The following is a 22,056-nucleotide window of genomic DNA, read 5'->3' as shown; positions in this document are numbered from 1 at the left end:
CACACATCCAAGATCACACAGTCGAGAAATATGCTGCAGGCTGCCCTCCTGCACGGTTGGTGGGAGTGTAAGTTGGTGCAGCCACGATGAAGAACAGTATGGAGGATCCACAGAAAACTAAAAGCGCAGTTGCCATATTACCGAGCAATCCCACTCCTGGGAATATATCTGGACAAAACTATTATTCAAAAAGATACATGCGCCTCTATGCTCACAGCAGCACCAATAGCCAAAACAAGGAAGCAACCTGAATGTCCACTGACGGACGAATGGATAAAGGAGGTGTGGTGCATATATACAGTGGAATATTACTCAGCCATAAAAAAGAATGGGACAATGCCATTTGAAGCTACATGGACACAACTAGAGACTGTCATACTAAGAGGAGTCAAAAAAGACAAATATCATATGATATCACTTCTATGTGGATTCTAAAATATGACATAAATCAATCTATATATGAAACAGAAACAGACTCAGACACAGAGAACAGACTCATGGCAGCCAAGGGGAAGGTGCAGCGGGGTGGGAGGGGGGGGTGGAATGGGAGTTTGGGGTTAGCAGATGCAAAGTATTACACAGAAAACAGATAAACAACAAGGTCTCTGTGTAGCAAGGAGCTATATTCAATATCCTGAGAAAAACCATAACAGAAAAGAATATTTTTTAAAATGTACATGTATATGTATAACTGAGTCATTTTGCTATACAGTAGAAATTAAACTGCTGCACAAGTGCACTCATTTCACACTCTAGCAAAGTGATGCTCAAAATTCCCCAAGCTAGGCTTCTTCAGTACATGAACCGAGAACTTCCAGATGTTCAAGCTGGATTTAGAAAAGGCAGAGGAACCAGAGATCAAATTGTCAACATTTGTTGGATCATAGAAAAAGCAAGAGAATTCCAGAAAAACATCTACTTCTGCTTCATTGACTACGCTAAAGCCTTTGACTGTGTGGATCGTAACAAACTGTGGAAGATTCTTAAAGAGATGGGAATACCCGACTACCTAATCTGCTCCTCAGAAACGTGTATGCAGGTCAAGAAGCAACAGTTAGAACCAGACATGGAACAACAGACTGGTTCCAAATTGGGAAAGGAGTACATCAAGGCTGTATATTGTCACCCTGCTTATTTAACTTCTATGCAAAGCACATCACGTGAAATGCCAGACTGGATGAATAACAAGCTGGAATCAAGACTGCTGGGAGAAATGTCAATAACCTCAGATATGCAGATGACACCACCGTTATGGTAGAAAGCAAAGAGGAACTAAAGAACCTTGAGATGAAGGTGAAAGAGGTGAGTGAAAAAGCTGGCTTAACAACCTAGATGTCCATCGGCAAATGAATGGATAAGAAAGTTGTACAACATATACACAAAGGAATATTACTCAGCTATTAAAAGGAACACGTTTGAATCAGCTCTAATGAAGTGGATGAAACAGCTCTAATGAGGTGGAGCTTATTATACAGAGTGAAGTAAGTCAGAATGAAAAACACCAATACAGTATATTAGTGCATACATATGGAATTTAGAGAGATGGTAATGACAACCCTATATGTGGGTCAGCAAAAGAGACACAGATATAAAGAACAGACTTTTGGACTCTGTGGGACAAGGCCACGGTGGGATGATTTGAGAGAATAGCATTGAAACATATATATTGCCATACGTGAAATAGATCACCAGTCCAAGGTCAATGCATGAAACAGGGCAAAGCCGGTCCACTGAAATAACCCAGAGGGATGGGATGGAGAGGGAGATGAAAGGGGGGTTCATGATGGGGGACACATGTACTGCTGTGGCTGATTCAGGGCTATGTATGGCAAAAAACAAAACACACAATATTGTAAAGTAATTAGCCTCCAATTAAAATAAATTAATTATTATTTTTTTAAGTTGGCTTAACTCAAAATTCAAAAAACAAAGATCATGGCATCTGGTCCTGTTACTTCATAGCAAATGGATGGGAGAACAATATAAACAGTGACAGACTTTATTTTCTTGGGCTCCAAAATCACTACAGATGGTGACTGCAGCCATGAATTTAAAAGATGCTTGCTCCTTGGAAGGAAAGCTATGACAAACCTAGACAGCATATTAAAAAGCAGAGACATTACTTTGCCAACAAAGGTCCATCTAGTCAAAGCTATGGTTTTTCCAGTAGCCGTGTATGGATGTTAGAGTTGGACCATAAAGAAGGCTGAGCACTGAAGAATTAATGCTTTTGAACTGTGGTATTGAGTCCCTTGGAATGCAAGATCAAGCCAGTCAATCCTAAAGGAAATTAACCCTGAATATTCATTGGAAGTACTAATGCTGAAGCTGAAGCTCCAATACTCTGGCCACCTGATGCAAAGAACCGACTAACTGGAAAAGACCCTAAGCCTGGGAAAGATGGAGGGCATGAGGAGAAGGGGACAGAGGATGAGATGGTTGGATGGCATCACTGACTTGATGGACATGGATTTGAGCAAGCTCCAGGAGATGGTGAAGGACAGGGAAGCTGCTGTCCATGGGATTGCCAAGAGTCAGACACAACTGAGTGACTGAAGGACAACAACAAAGAAATTAACACAACATTGTAAATCAATGAGGGCTTCCCTCATAGCTCAGTTGGTAAAGAATCCACCTGTAACGCAGGAGACCCTGGTTCGATTCCTGGGTTGGGAAGATACCCTGGAGAAGGGATAGGCTACCCTCTCCAGTATTCTTGGGTTTCCCTTGTGGCTCAGCTGATAAAGAATTGCCTGCAATGCAGGAGACCTGGGTTCTAACCTTGGGTTGGAAAGACCCCCCTGGAGAAGGGAAAGGCTACCCACTCCAGTATTCTGGCCTGGAGAATTCCATGGACAGAGGAGCCTGCCAGGCTACAATCCATGGGGGTTGCAAAAAGCCACAATTGAGTGACAAAGCAGAGCACAGCACAGCACTGAGCTTCTCCATCTTATGCTGCAAAGAATACAATTAATCTGCTTTCGGTATTGACCATCTGGTGATGCCCATTTATAGAGTCATCTCTTCTCCTCAGCTCAGCAGATTCCCCCAATCTGAAAGCCTCCCCTCCCTCCCACAGTCCATTGGGCTCTTGGGTGCGCAAGCCGTGGACATCTGGACTCACGAGGTCCTGCCCAGCCCTGCAGCAGGAAATGGAGCGCTGACCTCTACTGTGAGAGCCAGAACCTGGAGACTCCTAGGGGCTTACTACCTGGCTCCAGGCCCCTCTTGGTAGCAAACAGAGTGGGGACTTTGTTCTGTTTTCTGTTGAATCCCCAGTATCCAGAAAAATACCTGGCACCCAAGAGATGCTCAAAAACTGGAAAATTGGAAAGGGGGTGGGAGAGATGAAGGTGGGAAAGAGAGAGGAGGGCCGAGAGTCAAGGGCAGGAACGCTTGGAGACAAAGACGGGCTTTTCAGCCAAATCTCAAGACCAGGAAAGCTCAGGGTGGGGAACGTGCCACATGCAGCCTGCTCAGCCTCTGCTGTGCCCACCTGCCAGGCCCACTCATGGGTGCCCACGCCTTCAGTGCCCGGCCTCAGGCTCCCCATGGCAGCACCCAGGAACAACATGCTGAGTGAGCCCGTGGGTGAAGGAAGGACTAGCCAGTATGGCCTCTCTGAGAGCCTACAGGTGTGGGGCCCGGATGATGCACTCCTGGGCTAGAGGCAGCCACAGATCCCAGAACTGTTCATGTTTCTGCTCAGAGGGGACACAGGTATAAAGAGTGTCCTGCACACCTGAGCTCTTAATGAACACCTGACAAGGAAGTCGGCTCAGAGAACAGAGATGCCTTGCCCAGGAGCCAGCTTCTAGAAAGTTGGGGAGGCGGGACGCACCTACCAGCCCTCCTGTTCCCCTCAGGACGCATCCCATCCCAGGGTGGGGCTCTGCCCCCTGGGTAGAACAGGCTCTGGGCTGGTGGCCTGCGAGCAGCAGAAAAAATGGATCCTCCAGCAGCTGTATCTTGATGGGCTATTAAGCTGCAGAGGCCACGTCCTGCCGAGGCGTCTTGGGCCCTAACGTCACCTTATTAAGCTTTTCTGCTGGCATGAAAGGTTATTCACATCCGGTCTCCGCTCACAGGGCCCGCACCCCACGCGGTGCAAGTGCTGAATAATTAAAGTCAAAACAGTTCCCCAGCAGAACCGTGTGACCTTCTCCAGGAAGACACAGCCCCCAGGGTGCAAGCTTCTGACCATGGGTATAAATGACCCCACAGCTGGGCTGCTCCTCCTCACCCAGCCCCCAGTTCAGAGTAGCCAGGGGCAGCAGACAGGGGACGTGGACCATGCCCCCCTCTGTGTCCCCCAGATGATCCCTGATTCACTGAAAACGCAGTTTGTCTGGGGATTGTGTTTTCATTGCAATGCTTTCTGATGGGTTTGGTTGGGGATTTCAGAGAGATAAAGATTTTTTTTTTTAATCAAACTGTCAGGCTTCCTGCCTGCCTCACCCTTGCAGGGTAATGGGGACCTGGCCAGCTCTCTGTCCCCTGACCTGACCTCTGGCCCTGGGGAGGGAGTTTCCTTGGCTTTTGTCTTATCTGGCAGGCCAGCTGGCTATCTGTGACACAAATCCAAGGGCTCGCCTGGCAGTGTGTGTGTGTGTGTGTGTGTGTGTGTGTGTGTGTGTATGCACACGAGAGCTCTGATCTGGGGCCAGGAGATACAGGCAGGGGACTCCCCTCCTAACACGCACACATGCCATTGTCTGGGGTCCACAGGTAAATCAGGCGAGGCCTTGGGAATCACTGGACTCACTGATCACCCAGGAGCAGGCCAGGAGCACTGATCCTTTGGGTTTGGGCCCTGATGGACCCCAGTACTTCTCTCATGTCTGTAGTGTGTCCACGTCCTGTGCCCTCCCAAGATTTCTGCAAGTCCCTGAGGTTTCCATCTTCAGACTTCCATCCGCTCGAGTCCTGGCCTTCTCCAAGCTCTCCAGCTCACTGTCTCTCCCACCTCTTTCCTCTTTCGTCTCCAGGATGGAGCTTCCCTGACTCTGTGCCCCGAGGCACCAGACATTTCAATGCATCAGTCCTTTCTTCCGAAGGCTTTTCCAGGGGAACAGTGGAGGGGACAAGTGGAACCAGCCCGAGTGGAGGAGCAGACATCCCTTGGCCATCCAACTACTTCTCAAAGGCAGGGGTCCCTGGAGGATTCTCCTGGGTTGTGAAACAATCAAAAGCACCCGCAAGTCCTGATCTTCAAGGCAGGCCCAGTCACCTCTGCTCAATCAACCTCATGGCTGATATCCTCTGCATGATCTGGCTTTTCCCACAGGCCAGAGCAATTTACCTGAATCATTTATCATGGCATAAAGTGAGGAGAAACGTGGAATCTTGGGTGGCCTTTCCCAACCACTACCTCTTAACAGTTTTTCTGGGAGCCACCAGCTCTTAGCTGGACTGGGAGTTCTGGGAGGATCCTGTCCCTAGAGCCCAGCCCCCTCCCACTCCCCATAGGTCTTCAGTAGACTTCATCCTAAAGTAAATTTAATGTTGGAAATTAATTCAAATGAACTGTCGAAGCTGTTATATAAGCAGCTTACTTCTAAAGACCTGGGCCGGAGAGGGCACCTCAGGAGGCATTTACAGAAGCTCAGAGATAATGATCTGCTGCACTGAGCAGCCCCACGTCTGCACCAGGCCTTCCAGCACAGCTGCGGAAGGCAGAGTGGGGCATTCAGCACAGGGCAAGCCAGAGTGGGGCCACATGGGACCCAAGGGGCTCCAGTCACCCACCTGTAGACCCTGCAGACATAGGGGGACCAAAAACAGAAGCAAAACAGGGGATGTTTATAAACCAGACTTAGCACATGCCTGCCAGCCCCTCTACAGGCGCTCCAGGCTTGAGAACCAAGCTTCTCTGGTCTCTTTCTGCTCCCTCCCTGCCCTCACAGGTCCAGCCCCTCTGCTGTCCATAAACCTGCTCTGCCCCCAGCAGGGAATTTCCTGCAGGACATTTTTATTTCACAAGGGAATTTCCTTCCTGTCCTTTGCATGCCTATAATTCAAGCTTACCCCTAATTTCTTCTGGGTCGCACTGAACAGAACTTCTCAGAAATGTTTCCAGCACTCAGTAGGCACAAAGAAAAATGGTTATTGAAAAAAAGAGAGACACAAATAGCCATTACATGTATGTTCAACCTCCCTACTAAGCCCAGAAATGAAAATTTAAATGTGATTCCTTTTCACCTTTCAAATTGATCAAAAAATTTTAATAAATTAGAAAGAGACTATTCCAGGCAGATAGAAACAGAGTGAAACAGACACTCAGAGACACTCAGAATGGGAAAGTAAATTGGCATAACCATCTGGAAAACAATCTGTCACTTTGTATCTATCAGCCAGGACAGGCCAGGGTGTGCTACAGAAAAAACAACCAAACATGGCAATGGCTGGTAAGGAAGTTTTGATCGATTCTTAAATCACATGTCTGAAGGAGTATGGTTGCTATGCAGAGGGAGAGGGTAGTTTGCAGGTCATAGTGGTCCTCACTCAAGGGCTCACGTCCACAAAGCAAGAAATACCTAGAATGTGGCAACCTCTGCACAGGTGAAAAGAAACGTGGCAGAGCAAGAATTGCCTCCAAACGTCTGCCCAGTAGTAACATGAATCGCTCACTTCTGCTCATGTTTCATTGGCCAAAGCAAATCATGCGCTTTGATTTCTAACACAGGTACAGGATGACTGGCTGGAGAGATGGAAGGGTGGATAAGTAGGTAGATAGATGGACGGATGGATGAATGGATAGGTACTTAGATACACAGATGTATAGGTGGGTGAGTGGATAGATAGATGCACAGGTAGATAGATATAGACACATAGACAGGTAGAAGGGTGGGTAGATGGATACACAGATGCATGGGTGGATGGACAGATGGACAGACAGATACATACTTGGGTGGACGGATGTGTGGATAGAGAGAGAGAGATAATTGGGTACATAGATGTATGTCCTATAAAAGCGTGGATTTTGGTCTTTTTTTTTTCATGGCAATAGTTTTTATGTTGGAACACCATTTGGTGTACAGGACACTCTTTGAGGCTTCCCAGGAGGCACAGTGGTAAAGGGTCTGCCTGCCAATGCAGGAGACACAAGAGATGCAGATTTGATCCTTGGGTTGGGAAGATCCCCTGGAGAAGGAAATGGCAACCCACTCCAGTATTCTTGCCGGAAAAATTCCATGTACAGAGGAGCCTGGTGGGCTACAGTCCAGGGGATCACAGAGAGTCGGACACGACTGAGTAACTGAGCACACACACACTTTTTTAAAGGAAAAGATGGATGGAGGAGAGGTGAAAGAAAAAGCAATAACAAAATCAAAGGTGAAGGCAGAACTAAGAGAAAACCTATCAATGGGAGAATGGTCCAGAGGAAAGGTATGTAATCTCTTAAGGGCTGGATGGTGTAGAGAAGAGAAGACTACGGCCAGGCCAGGACCACTGGCCCGGGCACCGTAAGTGACCAGAGTTGGACACACCCCAGCAAGATCCATCCATGAGAGCTGCTTCCTCAACGCGGCCAGAAGAAATGTCTTCTCCCCGGGGAATGAGACTCCTCTCCACTCAGGGGGAGGCTCCCCTGGGGCCAGGTGGGGCTGAGACCTGGAGGTCAGAGCTCAGATCCAGCTGTACAGGCAGCTGGCTGAGCCTGGATTCCAGTTACCTGGGCCATATGGTGTGCATGTGTGTGTGTGTGTGAGTCTATACGTGTCTGCCTGTCTGCATGTGAGCGTGTATGAGTCTGTATGTTTTCATGTGTGCACACACACATTCTTTCTTTCCTTTATGCCTCTGTTTATTTATTTGATTTTGCACAAGCCGCTTTGATGCTTTCTTTCAACGGAAAAAAATCCCAGCCAACCCGCACATGAGACAGCAAGCCTACCTTCCAGGAACATCCTGTGCTTAAGATGAGGAGTGGTGCTGAAAGTGTCTGGAATTCTGAGAATCCAGAGGTCACAGTGAGCCTCTACTGCTTCTGCCTCGGCCCTTCTCTGAACCTCAATCAATCCCCGGCCAGAGCTGAGAATCTGAGCTCAGAAGTCTGACCTTCGTCTCCAATAGCCAAATCGAGACACATACACACAGGCACACACACACACACACAGTCATCCTCACACAGACAAGATACAGACACACACATCTATGAGGGGCTCCCTGTGGCTCAGATGGTAAAGAAACTGCCTGCAGTGTGGGAGACCTGGGTCCAGTTCCTGAGTTGGGAAGATCCCCTGGAGGAGGACATGGCAACCCACTCCAGTATTCTTGCCTGGAGAGGAGCCTGGCGTGCTAAAATCCATGGCGTTGCAAAGAGTCTGAGCAAACGCAAAGAGTCTGTGCAAACACAACTGAGCAACTAAGCACGCCGCACACAGAGGCCCGGCCAAGGCTGTGGAGCACCTGGGTACCACCCCACCTACCTGGCTCAGCAGAGGCCTTGAGATTGCCTGAAAGGCTAAGTTTGCATGAGGAAATCCACATTTTCCTCTCAACAGGGGCCTAGCACTCGAGCAAAGCCTTTCCCAAGCTGACATTCGCCTCCACACAGAAGGGGGCCTCAGCATTACACCCACACCGCATCTTCCTCCCTCTCTCCAGCCACCTGCCAGCTCTGGCTCCACAGGAGCGACTCTGGTAACAACCAGATTCACGGGCAGAACCCCACACTACGACTCTCACACACGCGTGTGTACATTCCAGGGAAGAACTGAAATCCCTGCTCCCGTTGCCACGGCAACCCAGCTCAGTGCTGTGGCAAGCGCTTTCATTGGAAGCGCTTATTTGGCTGAAGCCCCAGGAATCATCAACAGGAGATCAGGAACATTAAAACCCAGCAGGGGCCGCAGAGCATCTTGGAGGAGACGGCGACAGAAAGGACAGTCCCTCTGAAAATGCTGTCAACGGGAGCAAGAGCCGTCTTCGCAGTCTGCTGAGCGATGGCGGCACAGCAGGCCCGGGCTGAGTGCCCCACTGAATCCTTCCCTGGTTCATTTCTCCCATTTTACAGATGGGGAAGCTGAGGCTTGCAGAGGTTAAAGAGGTGGACCAAGTCCACACAGGATCTAAAGCCATCTCAGAATGACTCCAGCATGCCCCTAAGCCACGTGACGGCCTCATGGCTCCTGAAAGTCACCAGCAGCAAGACCCCAGACCCCAGGTGTCTGCAGCTGTAGAACTCATCTCCCAGGAGACCCCAGCCCACAGCTCAGCTGGCCAGAGGGCCTGGGCTGGGCTGACCTTCGACATCAATAAAATCTTCATCCAGGTTGCCACTGGTTTCCTCCCCTGGGCTCTCTGCCCCTGCCCCTAAGGCTGCTTCCAGCCCCCCAGTGTCCACCCTCCAACCTGCTGTGAGCTTAGTGACCCCTGGTGGCAGCTAGGGGGCACTGCACCGAGATGCGGGCCTCCTCCAGACCCCACACAAGGAAGGCACCAGTCCCAGGGGCTCCCTTGGGAGAATCTCCTGGAAGGTGCTTACAGCAGGGCAGAAAGGGAAACTTAGCCGGCACCCAGCATGTTTTAAGGTGATCAGGAGTGAATAGAGAAGCCAATAAGCACCCTCAGCATCTGCTGGAAACTGAAATGCTGTCTCATTTCAGTAAGTGGGCTGAGGCCCGTGGTCCTTCCCAAAGGCACCAAGTGATTCTGCAGGCATAGGATCCCATGCTGGATCCCAGGCAGGGTCTTAGATGGAGGAAGGCCCTGCATACCGCCCACAGGAAGGGACCCCAGCCCCCAAGGGTTGATGCTGGTGCCAGCTAACAGCAGGCTCTCCAGGAGCCACCCTCAATTCAAGTCCCCCCAAACCCCTGCTTGCTCTGCAGCAGGATATCTGTGCACAGATGGTGCTGGGCTGAGGTGCTGGACGTGAACACTGAGCAGCACCCAGCAGACGGTGCAGACGGAGCCAGCACGGCAGCAGCCACGAGAAGGGGCCTTTCACCCAAATGTTTATCCACCCGTCACTCTAAAGTTCTTTCTTCAAAGCCCCTGGCATTTACTCAGTTGGCATCTGATTAAATTTTCCCTGCTTGAACTATTCAGATGTGCAAGTCCGTGTTATTCCAAATAAGAGGACTTACAATTCAAACAGTGAGGGAGCAGTGCGCAGAGTGACTGCCATCCCCAGGGGATGTCAGACCCAGAAGGCTGCCGGCCTGTCTCGGCCCATCCTGCAGAGCTGTCCATGGGGAGCCTTGTGGTGCCAATGGCTCCTCGGTGTCCCGGTCTGCAGGGACCTGGGCCAGTAGGGGCTCTCAGGGCTGGGGGAAGACTCTGAGGGGCCCGCACCCTGGTCCCAGGACCCAGGTCTCTGCTGTTGGAACTGTGGGCTCTGGTATCCTAGGGTTCCAGGACCACAGCAGCTCCACATGGGACCCTGCAGAGACCAGAGATATCTGCAGGTCCCCACATCTTTACCAAACATGGGGAACCAGGCTATCTCTACCCCCTGGGCTTACCATGCCTTTGGTGGGCAGCACTCGGTGACCCAGACTGTTGGGTGGGAGCCACGGGCTGTCCCTTTACCCTTCCCTCATGGAGAAGTCAGGGCAGGCTGGCCTGGGTACATAGGTGGCATCCCCCGCCCCAGGCGGTGGGTCACCCAGACGAGAGGAGCGCCATGGAGAGAGAAGACCAAGTAGCTCTGAGGCTCAGACCTTCACGCAACCCTCAAGGTCCTGGGCAGAGCCTCCTCTCTGGGAAAGACGGGCCCCCAGAAGGCACTTTAGTAGGTTGATGGGAGAAGGGAGGAGAGAACAACATGGATCCAGGGGTCAGGGCACAGTCTGCTACTGTTGTGACCTCGGGCAGGTTCCCGCCGTCTGATCCTCCTGTCTCCCCATCTCTTCAATGGAATCGAAGTGGCTCCTCCTCACAGGTTGTTTGAGGACCAGATGTACAGCTCACTGTGAGCCCCACGCGAGAGCTGCTCAGTGAGGTTCATGTGTGGCCCTTCTCCAGACTCTTGTGGAGGCCCCTCTCCCCTTGAGGCTGCCTTGGTGGTCAGCCAGGGACAGCCGCCCTCCCTCCCCACCCAAGGCTCAGCCTGGCCCAGTCCCACCCAGCACACCTGCTCCACTTCTGCTTCCAGCCTCATGAGGCAGACCTCCCCAGACCCCTGCTGCCCCTCTCCCGGTTTTTTTCCTACCAGCTCCTTCCTCCAGACTCAGGGACACAGTTCTGCTCATCTTGGGGAAACATGAGACTTTGGGGAGGGGGTGAATGACAGAGAACAGTCTCACGGGGCCCAGCGGAAACAGGCAGAGAGCATGGGTGGGTGGAAGGGCCCTTGTAAAGGCCCCCATGTGGTTCCAGGGCTGTACCAGTGACTCACTTTGAAGGCTATTTCAACCATTCAAAGGCTTCCCTGGTGCCTCAGACAGTAAAGAATCCACCTGCAAGGTGGGAGGTCTGGGATAGATCCCTGGGTTGGAAAGATCCCCTGGAGGAGGGCACAGCAACCCCACTCCAATATTCTTGCCTGGAGAATCCCCATGGACAAAGGAGCCTGGCGGGCTACAGTCCATGGGGTGGCAAAGAGTCGGACACGACTGAGGGGCTAAGCACAACATAGCAACCATTCTAAGCAGCACAGTCCTCAGGAAATAGGAGGGGAGAATGGCACTGGCCAATCAGACCACACTCCCTCTGGGAGTCCCGGGTGGGCAGCCTCAGAATGCCATGCAGCCCACCTGGGCTGCCAATTGGCAACCTCTTTGTCTGACTCCTGGGAACCTAGAGAGTTGAATGGCAGCAGGCCCCCAGACAATGCTGGAGAGAGCCTGGGAGAGGGTCTAGAAGAGCCTGGGGCCCCAGCCAGAGAGAACGCTCCTGCTGGAAAACCGGGTGAAAGGCAGTGACCAGGCTCCCAGCACACCACGGCAAAGTCTCCCCAAGTCAGCAAGGCTTGCAAACGTGACTAAGTTTCCCGGAGACGCCAGAAACTTTGCCATGGCGACAAGGAGCTCACAGAGTCTGGATTCAGAGAGTGATTAAACCCCAGGGTGGGAGCACGACTCCCTCTACGATGAGGCCACATGGGGGCTCCAGGCTGTCTGCCCCCAAGCATTGGGCTGATCTCCCCTAGCTCTCAAGTCTGCCTGGAGTCAGCAAAGTCTCTGAGATTCATGTTCATCAGTGCTTGACACTCTGGCTCCAACCACACCCTCAAACCCAAGAAGAGCCAAAGTCACAGTGTTAAGAGGGATAATTGCCATTGACGAGTGTCTGTGACAAGCCAGGGACTTGGCATCGGGTCACCAAATACTGCACTGAACCCGCATGAGCTGGGTGCCACTCTAAGTTCATTCTCACTATTATTAGTGACCCAACTTAGAAATGAAAAAACCAAAGCCACAGGGAATTTGAATAACTTTCCCTGGAAACAGCTGGACCAAAATGCAGACTCAGACTCGCCTCTGACCTTTGCCTGGCAGAAGGTCCCAGGTGCAACCCCACCTGCAGGCTGCGCCTGTGATCCTGATCAACTGCCAAGGATGGAAGTTGGGAGTCACCATGAAGCCCTCCTTGGCACAGGACCCAAGCCCAGAACCACAGTCCTAACTGGTAGTGGCTGGTCCCTCCTGCCCCTGGATGCCCTCCAGAAGCCTCGGATTTCTGCCAGGCCCAGGGCAAACTCCCGAGAGAAACAGACACTGGGACCCACTGACGTGCCAGCCAGCCCACCAGGGCATCTCACCCTCACCTGGGTGCTGGGCCAGCCAAAGCCAGCGAGATCCTCTTGGGCACAGCTGGAGATGCAGCAGCCAAGCACTCACAGCGCTCCTGGGGGCTTTACTGAGCACCTGCTGTATGTCAGCACGTGGGTCAGAGGCTCTGTGTACAACCCCTGCTCTCCTGGGGTTCTCAACTCAGCAGACAGGGGAGGACGGGCGTGAATAGACAATTCTACAAGGGGATTAGAGCTGCTATTCAGGACATGAGAGAAAGGGAGGGACAGAGAAAAGAAGTGGCACAGGGGTGAAGGTTACACTGCAGGGGAGCAGACTGTGTGTCCCACTGGAGAAGATGGGGACCAGGGCCAGTCCCACCCCAGGACACCCCGGGACACTGTGCATACCTCCCTCTCAGTTTCCAGGTTAAAACTTCCTCTAGTCACAGGGCATAGGTTCTAGACTCCTTCTTGGGCTCCAACTTGGCACCTGGACCATCTCCCTCTGCAGTGCCTTCCCCTCGCAGCCCCTCCAGCCAGCCCAGCAGAGACCATTTGGCCCTGTAACCAGGCCTAGCCTGCCTGGGATACCACGCCCTCTGTCTACCTGTCTGTCTGTCTGCACCCAGCCTCTTCCTGGCCTCCCCACCCTAATCTCCAGGAGCACCCCTCCCCAAGCAGCCCCATCAGTCAGCCCCGACCAGTCAAGAGTCTAGACTCTTCCAAATTGTTCCCGAGAGCACATCTGCATGTCTAAGGCCACACTTCACTTCTTTCCAATGGAAGAAGGGGCTGCAGTGTGTCGGGGTTCAGACCCCAGACTGGGCATGGTGGCCCATGGAACCTGTTCAGGTAAAGGCAGGAGTGAGAAGGACTCTCTGACCATCCCCTGAAGCAGGTCTAAAGGCCCTCCTGTGAAGGGGACCCCCCCATGCCTGGAGGACAGAAGCATCCACATCCCCAAGACAAGGGGATCCCAGATAGCAGGAGTGATCTGAAAACACAGCCCCACCTTGGTTCACCACCCTGAGTCACACACTTGCCCCATTACATTTCCCTATAACTTTTCACTCTTCATTCAACCTAACATAAAAACATTCAGGCTTCATCGTTTCTTTGAGTCTTCATTTTCTTATAAAGGTTCCCACATCACATAAAACTTGTATTGAATAAACCTGTATGCATTTCTCTTGTTTGCTATGAGTCCCAGCAGACACCCTAGAAGAGTGGAAATAAAGCTGTTTTCTTCCCCTACAGGTGAGCTCCCACTCGGGGGACACAGGGAGAGAAGCAGGCGGGCAGTCGGTCCATACCTGCCTCACCTTAGCCCCTCCGAAATGAGTTTGTGATGCAGGTGCCTTTATTACCCTTATTTCACAGACTGGGGGAAGGGGCTCTGAGACTTTAAATAACTGTTCCAGGGTCACACAGCAAGTATCAGCAGAGCTGGGGTTTGAACTCAGTGTTGGTTCACACACTGGCTCCATCCCACGGAAGGCGAGCAGAGACAGAAGCTAGAAGCTGGCACTCCAAGTCAGCATTGCAGGCACAGGGAGAGAGAACTGACTCACGCAGCTTATCTTGGGGCCAAAAGACCAAAATATCCCCAGATCCACCCTCCAGAATCTTAAAAGTTCATAGAGGCCTTGATGGGGCTCAGATGGTCTTAACAATACATATCTCTCGGGGCTGCGAGCTTACAAACGACTCTGACTGCAAGAATGGTGTCCGAGCAGACATCCAAGGACAGGGAGGGGTACAGATCCTCTGGTGATCAAAGTCCAGCTCGAGGGTCACCCAGGAGTCGCGTCCTCACAATGACCAAATCCAAGGGCTTCTCTGTCCTCTGTGTCTCTGCCACAGTGTCCAGTTCACCTCGTCCAGAGCCTCGCACACACACATAAAACAATGTCAGCACTTCCTGGGCTAGTGTCTTCGCTTCTCAAAGGCAGAGGCTGCTCTGGTCCCCAGGCCCAGGGACGGAGGCGCTGTGCCAGGCTAGGAATAAAAGTCCTTCAAACTGCAAATCCCTGCAAAGGCTCACATCTCCTTCACATTCTTAGAGCTCGGGTGGTCTGCCCAGGTGGCTCCAGTGGTAAAGAATCTGTCTGCCAAAGCAGGAGACGTGAGAGACTTGGGTTCAATCCCTGGCGTGGAGAGATCCCCTGGAGAAGGGAATGGTACCCCACTCAGTATTCTTGCCTGGAAAATACCAGGGACAGAGAAGCCTGGTGGGCTGTAATCCATGGGGCTGCAAAGAGTCAGACAAAACTGTGCAACTGAGCACAAAAAAAAAAGGCTGGTACCTTATCAGTCACAGCCTCTGGAACAACTCCTGAAAACCTTGGTTTTCTGGGCCTTGCTTTTCTGTGGGTCCACTGCCCATCCTCTTCCTCAAAGATGGTCCAGCCAAGCCTGCAGAGCATCCTCAGCGGAGGCCAGTCTTCGTGTGCTAACACTGTATCATCCATGAAAGGGCTCTCCTTACTGATGCAGGGAGGGAGGGTGGGGACAGATCCTGGGCTACCATCCTGTGGCATGTAGGGGGTGCTGTGCATGTACCCTCGGGGATGCACTTGAAACGAGGTCCCTATTCCCCCTCCCATAGGAAGGCAAATTGATTTTAGTTATCAGAAACCTGTACTTGTCCGTCTTTTCCATGAATCTCCTTGAAGATGAAGACTTTTATCAGGAACACTTTTCCAAAAACATGAGAGTAAAACAAAAATTGTCCTTAAATGACCAAAAAAAACCTTCTTTTATTTTTAATTAGAGGATAATTACAATATTGTGTTGGTCTCTGCCATATACCAACATGAATCAGCCACAGGTATTCATACGTCCCTTCCCTCTTAAACCTGCCTTCCACTTCCCTCCCCATCCCAACCCTCTAGGTTGTCACGTTAAAATAGTCATGGACGTGTACACCCATGGCAGATTCATGTTGATGTGTGGCAAAACCAATACAATATTGTAAAGTAAAAAATAATAATAATAATAAAACAGAAAGAAAAAAAAGAAAAAAAATATGATAAGACTCATAATAATGAAATTGACAAGGAAATTAGATTGTTTCTGTGATATACACTTCAAAATTATAACTGATAACATTATATCAGGACATACCAGATTTCTAGAAATTTCATACAAATATACCCTAAAGAAAGCTGAGTATCACTCCTCATTTGACAATGCTTCCTGTGTAATTTAACATATGAAATAAGCCTAATTAGTTTACTATCTCTCTTTTATAAGGGGAGAAAAACACATCTTTTGAGATGTCCCAAGGACCTTCAACATCAATAAAACTTTTGTTTAGAATTTTATTTTGGGGGGAGTGAACGTTGTTCAGCAGTGTCCAGTTCTTTGTGACCCCATGAACTATACAGTCCGTGGAATTCTCCAGGCCAGAATACTGGAGTGGGTAGCTCTTCTCCCTTCCCAACCCAGGGATCAAACCCAGGTCTCCCACGTTGTAGGTGGATTCTTTACTAGCTGAGCCACCAGGGAAGACCCTTACTTGGGGGAAGCTTATCAAAAATATCAAAAGGCTTAAAACACTTGATTAAATAGGATTATAGATCATTGTGATACAAAACTTAGTTATCCATTTAACCAAAGGGACAACTAAAGACTTCTCAGGCAAATATAGAAAGTTACATAGTTATTAAAAAATAATAACAATAACTGGCTCTTTTAATAGGGAAGATTTGTTTTTCTTAAGTAATCAAAGACAAGATGAAGCACAGGAAATTACACTGATAAAACACAGAATCTTTGTTTTTTAGGCATACAGACACAACCTCATAGCTTTCATTTCAAAACTGTTAACTGTGAATCAGGTATCCACTTACATGGCTAAATGCTAATATTTGTAGAGAAGAGTTTTAAAATTTGTATTGTCCTTGACAAGTCATCCTATGGAGGCTGTAGACTAGATCTGGGGCAAGGGAGCTTGTATAGTAGTCTGTATTTATAACAAGCTTCCTTCCCCCTTTTTTCAATTTTAAGCAAGCATGAGCAGTGTTTTAGTCATTTCTCAGGGTGCTTACACCTCAGATGTGATAAGAGTTACAACTTCAAGGGACAGAGAAAGGTTGCAAGTCTCCTCCCAGAAGTTTTGGGATACATTTCTCCATCACCATAAGTCTAGGGTAATTACTATTTAGAATTTTCTTTGTGTTGGAGATTACATGGTAGGGGGCACCCTGCCTCTTTGTCAGTCAACACAGCATCCTCATGTTCATTTGCCTCACTTTCCCAGAGAATCTACCTCTTAATGTCCTGATCACATTTGTCACAAGCGCTCAGACTTCCCTAGCTTTGCAAAATAGCTCACTTGCTGGGGTTCATGGGGTCGCAAAGAGTCAGATACGACTGAGCGACTGAACTGAGCTGAACTGAACTGAAGGTCTCCCACTTATCCTCCTGCTCCCTACCTCATCTGCCAGCCCAAAAGGAGTAGAGAAGTGGACAAGCACACATCCTCCTCTAATCTCAGCTCTCCCTCCCACTTTCTGGCTCCAGCTTCAGCCTCTGTTTGGCCACCAGGGTCCAGCTGACTCGCCTATGGTGGAGGCCAGTCCTTTGCACAGCCATCCATTATTCGCTGTCATAGAGTGTTCTGCCTGGCTTTTCAAACTAGTGCATTAAAGCAACCAGTGTTTTCAGCATCTCCATACTTAATGCAGCATCCATAAGCATCTGACATACAGGCTCTCCTCCTCACATAGAAGGTAATGGCAGGCTGAGAACTTCTCCTGAGGACACTCTTGTCCAAGTCCCCTGCTTCATGCTGGGCTCACCAATGTTGATTCACTAACTGGGCCCTGAATATGGAGGGTGAGGAGAAGCTAGAGAGGCTGACAACCCAGATTGGCAGAGTGCCAGTCAATGCGCAGAGAATTTACTCACAAGGCTTGTCTTGGGCACCTGCCCACTGAATCTTAAAGGTTCATCAGTTCAATTCAGTTCAGTCACTCAGTCATGTCCGACTCTGCAACCCATGGACTGCAGCACCCCAGACTTCCTTGTCCACCACCAACTCCCAGAGTTGCTCAAACTCATATCCATCAAGTTGGTAATGCCATCCAACCATCTTATCCTCTGTCACCCCCTTCTCCTTCTGCCTTCAATCTTTCCAAGCATCAGGGTCTTTCATGCTGCTGCTGCTAAGTCACTTCAGTCGTGTCCGACTCTGTGCTACCCCCTAGATGGCAGCCACCAGGCTCCCCCATCCCTGGGATTCTCCAGGCAAGAACACTGGAGTGGGTTGCCATTTCCTTCTCCAATGTATGAAAGTGAAAAGTGAAAGTGAATTCGCTCAGTCGTGTCTGACTCTCAGCAACCCCATGGATTGCAGCCTACCAGGCTCCCCCATCCCTGGGATTCTCCAGGCAAGAACACTGAAGTGGGTTGCCATTTCCTTCTCCAATGCATGAAAGTGAAAGGTGAAAGGAAAGTCACTCAGTCATGTCCAACTCTCAGTGACCCCATGGACTGCAGCCTACCAGGCTCCTCCATCCATGGGATTTTTCCAGGCAAGAGTACTGGACTGGGTTGCCATTGCTTTCTCCAGGGTCTTTCATAGAGAGGCCTTAAAGGGGCTCAGATGGTCTTAACACCTTGCTTTCTCAGGGCTGTGTCCTTGGAAACAGCTCCCACTGTGTAAATGGTAGACTTTCAAGGCCAAGGAGAGGAGAGGAAACTCTGATGCCTAAGGCCAGCTCAAGAGACCTGGCAGTCAGGTCTGCTAGGTGACCTCCTCCAACAGACCCTCTGATGCCGCAGTCTGAGTTCCTTTTGCTATTTCTGAAAATCTGATTTTTTTTCCTCTTTGGTTTCTGGTTCTCAACCCTCTTTATTCTGAGAACACTCTCTTCTGTTTTTAGGACAGATGGAGCAGTCAGTAAGGAAGTTTTGTGTGACAGAACCCCCAGCAGGAGCATCATTTGGAAAGCAGGTTCACCCTAGAAATCCTTTCCATCTTTTCCCTGACAATGACCAAAAACCCCTTCCAGGAAGAGAATGTTACAGAGCGAATTTTATCCCTTCCAAAAGGTGTTATGGGCTTCCCAGGTGGCACAGTGGTAAAGAATCTGCCCTCAGTGCAGGAGACATGGGTTTCATCCCTGGGTCAGGAAGATCCCCTGGAGAAGGGAATGGCAACCCATTCCAGTATTCTTGCCTGGAGAATTCCATGGACAGAAGAGCCTGGTGGGCTATGGTCCATGGGGTTGCAGAGTCAGACATGATTGAGCAACTAACACTTTCACACTTTCAAAAGGCTTTGAAGTCCTAACCCCAAGTCCCTGCGTGTGTGGCTTTATCTGAAAGTAGAGTCTTTGCAGATAACCAAGTTAAGATTATATCATTAGAGTAGACCCTAGTCCAAGATGACTGTGTGCTTATTAAAAGGGGAAATTAGGACAGAGATACACACAGAGGAGGAGCATGGACTGAATTCTTCCTCACAGCCAGAAGCAACCAACCTGCTAACCCTCAGATTCCCCTGGAACTGCGAGAGAGCAGACCTCTGTTGTCCCCTGTCTCTGGTACATTGCTTCAGCAGCCCTTGTTGTTTGTTGTTCAGTCACTCAGTCATGTCTGACTCTTTGTGATCCCATGAACTGCAGCACATCATGTTTCCCTGACCTTCACTATCTTCAGGAGATTGTGAAAACTCATGTCCATTGAATCAATGATGCCATCCAATCATCTCATCCTCTGTCGTCCCCTTCTCCTCCTGCCTTCAATCTTTCCCAGCATCAGGGTCTTTTCCAATGAGTCAGCTCTTCATATCATGTGGCCAAACTATTGAAGCTTCAGCTTCAGCCTCAGTTCTTCCAATGAATACTCAGGGTTGAGTTCTTTAAGATTGACTGGTTTGATCTCCTGTAGTCCAAGGGACTCTCAAGAGTCTACTCCAGCACCACAGTTTGAAAGCATCAATTCTTTGGTGTTCAGCCTTCTTTATGGTCCAACTCTCACATAAATGACTACTGTGAAAATCATAGTTTTGATATGGACCTTGGTTGGCAAAGTGATATCTCTATTTCTAGCAGATTAATATAAATGACCAGACCAGGGTTTCTAGAGCCCTCAGAAACCAGTAGAAACTCTGATAAGTAGAATAATTTACCAACCCAAATGTTCTCTAGAACAGGGGCCCAACCTCTGGGCCACAGACCAGTACTTCTTATCAAGATTGGTAGCAGCATTAGATTAGAAATAAAGTGCAACCTGAAGTGAAGTGAAGTCACTCAGTCGTGTCCAACTCTTTGTGACCCCATGGACTAACCTAGATAACATATTAAAAAGCAGAGATATTACTTTGCAAACAAAGGTCCATCTAGTCAAGGCTGTGGTTTTTCCAGTGGTCAGGTATGGATGTGAGAGTTGGACTGTAAAGAAAGATGAGCGCCGAAGAATTGAAGCTTTTGAACTGTGGTGCTGGAGAAGACTCTTGTGAGTCCCTTGGACTGCAAGGAGATCCAACCAGTCCATCCTAAAGGAGACCAGTCCTGGGTGTTCATTGGAAGGAGTGATGCTGAAGCTGAAACTCCAATACTTTGGCCACCTCATGCAAAGAGTTGACTCATTGGAAAAGACCCTGATGCTGGGAGGGATTGAAGGCAGGAGAAGGGGATGACAGAGGATGAGATGGCTGGATGGCATCACCGACTCAATGGACATGAGTTTGGGTGAACTCCGAGAGTTGGTGATGGACAGGGAGGCCTGGCGTGCTGCGATTCATGGGGTCGCAGAGTCGGACACGATTGAGTGACTGAACTGAACTGAAACTACACTATAAATGTAAGACACTTGAATCGTCCTGAAACCATCCTCCCTCCCCCGCAGTCCATGGGAAAGTTGTCTTCCATGAAACTGGGTGCCAAAAATGATGGGGACTGCTGCTCAAGAAATACCACTGCCCTCAGCCTCATTCTGAATAGGAGCAGCCCAGCCAGTTGGGTTGAACATGAAGAATCTTGAAAGGTTATCTCAGCCCTGCGTCCATGGCACTCGCCACTTCGGGCAGGAATGTTGTCTAACTCCTCCCCAGGGGGAGCCCTGGAAGGGCAGAGGCTGAGGATGGGGATGGTGAGAGGCAGCTGTTCCCTGGAGCATCTGCAACAGCCCAAGCAGGAAACTGATTTTCCGAAACCAGAGAGAGATTGAGATGCTTCAAGCACAGGCACTAACCAGGGTCACAGAACTGTTTATCTGGAATTGTTCTAAATAAAGCCTCCCGTCTGCCACTCGGATCCAGCGTGTACTGCTCCTACAATAGCAACAAGTTTCCGTTATTAAGAGAGACAGCTCTCAGACCTGAAGGAGCAGGAATATTTGCAAATCCCATGCAAATTCTTCAGCAAAAACCAGCTACTTAAAGAGCCATTTGGGGAGAATAAGTATCCTGATTAGACACTTGTTCACCCTCTCCATTCCAGGGACAAGAGCTCCCCCCATTGTCACCTGCTGGCCACACACACAGAAGCACCCACAGGCCTGAGCTGCAGCTGTGCCCTGAGCCAGATCCCCCCACTGTCAATTCAAGGCCATGAGTCAGGTGGAGGACTGGCACCCCCTCATCCCCTCAGGCCCTGAATGCCCTCCCTGAGGCAGAGGAGGTGGGAGTGAGTACAAAGGTAAGAAGGCTCTAACCCTGTTGGCCACAGTTGTAGGTAGACCAGATGGCTCAGTGATGCCAATGAACTGGAGAGAAAGCAAAGATCTCAGGAACTCCAGAAAGCAGGGGCACCAGGCCCTGGGGCCAGAGGGAGCAGACAGAGGTGTCAGGAGCTGTGGTTGGAAATCAAGTCACCAGATTTCATAAGAAGTTGAGTTGGGGAGGGGATGCTAGAGATTACGGCTTGCTTCCTAGAGATCAAGTGACTCACAATGGACACTGCCATCTCACCCCAGAGGCCAGTGTTGTGGGCACTCAATAAATGGACAGCCTGAGCCCTTTATGCCTCGGGTCCTCTGGGTCTGAGTCAGGCATACAAAGTAACATCTACCCATGGCACTAAAGCAGCCACTGTGAGTACAAATTGCCGTGCACACAGCTGCTTGGTACACACATCTGCTGCTTCACGCCCAGGGTCCTGAAAGATACCCAGTCATGATGAAGAGAAACCAGGAAGGGTTGGAACAAAAGCTAAAAATCATACTGATACAAAGAACAGCTGAAGTTATCCATGAGACAGTGAAGGACAAGGAAGCCTGGCGTGCTGCAGTTCATGGGGTCACAAAGAGTCGGACATGACTTAGCACCTGAACAACAACAAAGTTATTGAAAGTTTCTACTAAGATTAAATATGGCACTTAAGCACGCAACAACCCTGGAAGTAGAAACTATCACTATT

The sequence above is a fragment of the Ovis canadensis genome, chromosome 12 (assembly GCF_042477335.2).
Source record: "Ovis canadensis isolate MfBH-ARS-UI-01 breed Bighorn chromosome 12, ARS-UI_OviCan_v2, whole genome shotgun sequence".
In the NCBI taxonomy this organism is placed as follows: domain Eukaryota; kingdom Metazoa; phylum Chordata; class Mammalia; order Artiodactyla; family Bovidae; genus Ovis; species Ovis canadensis.
Note: the sequence above shows the minus strand (reverse complement) of the source record.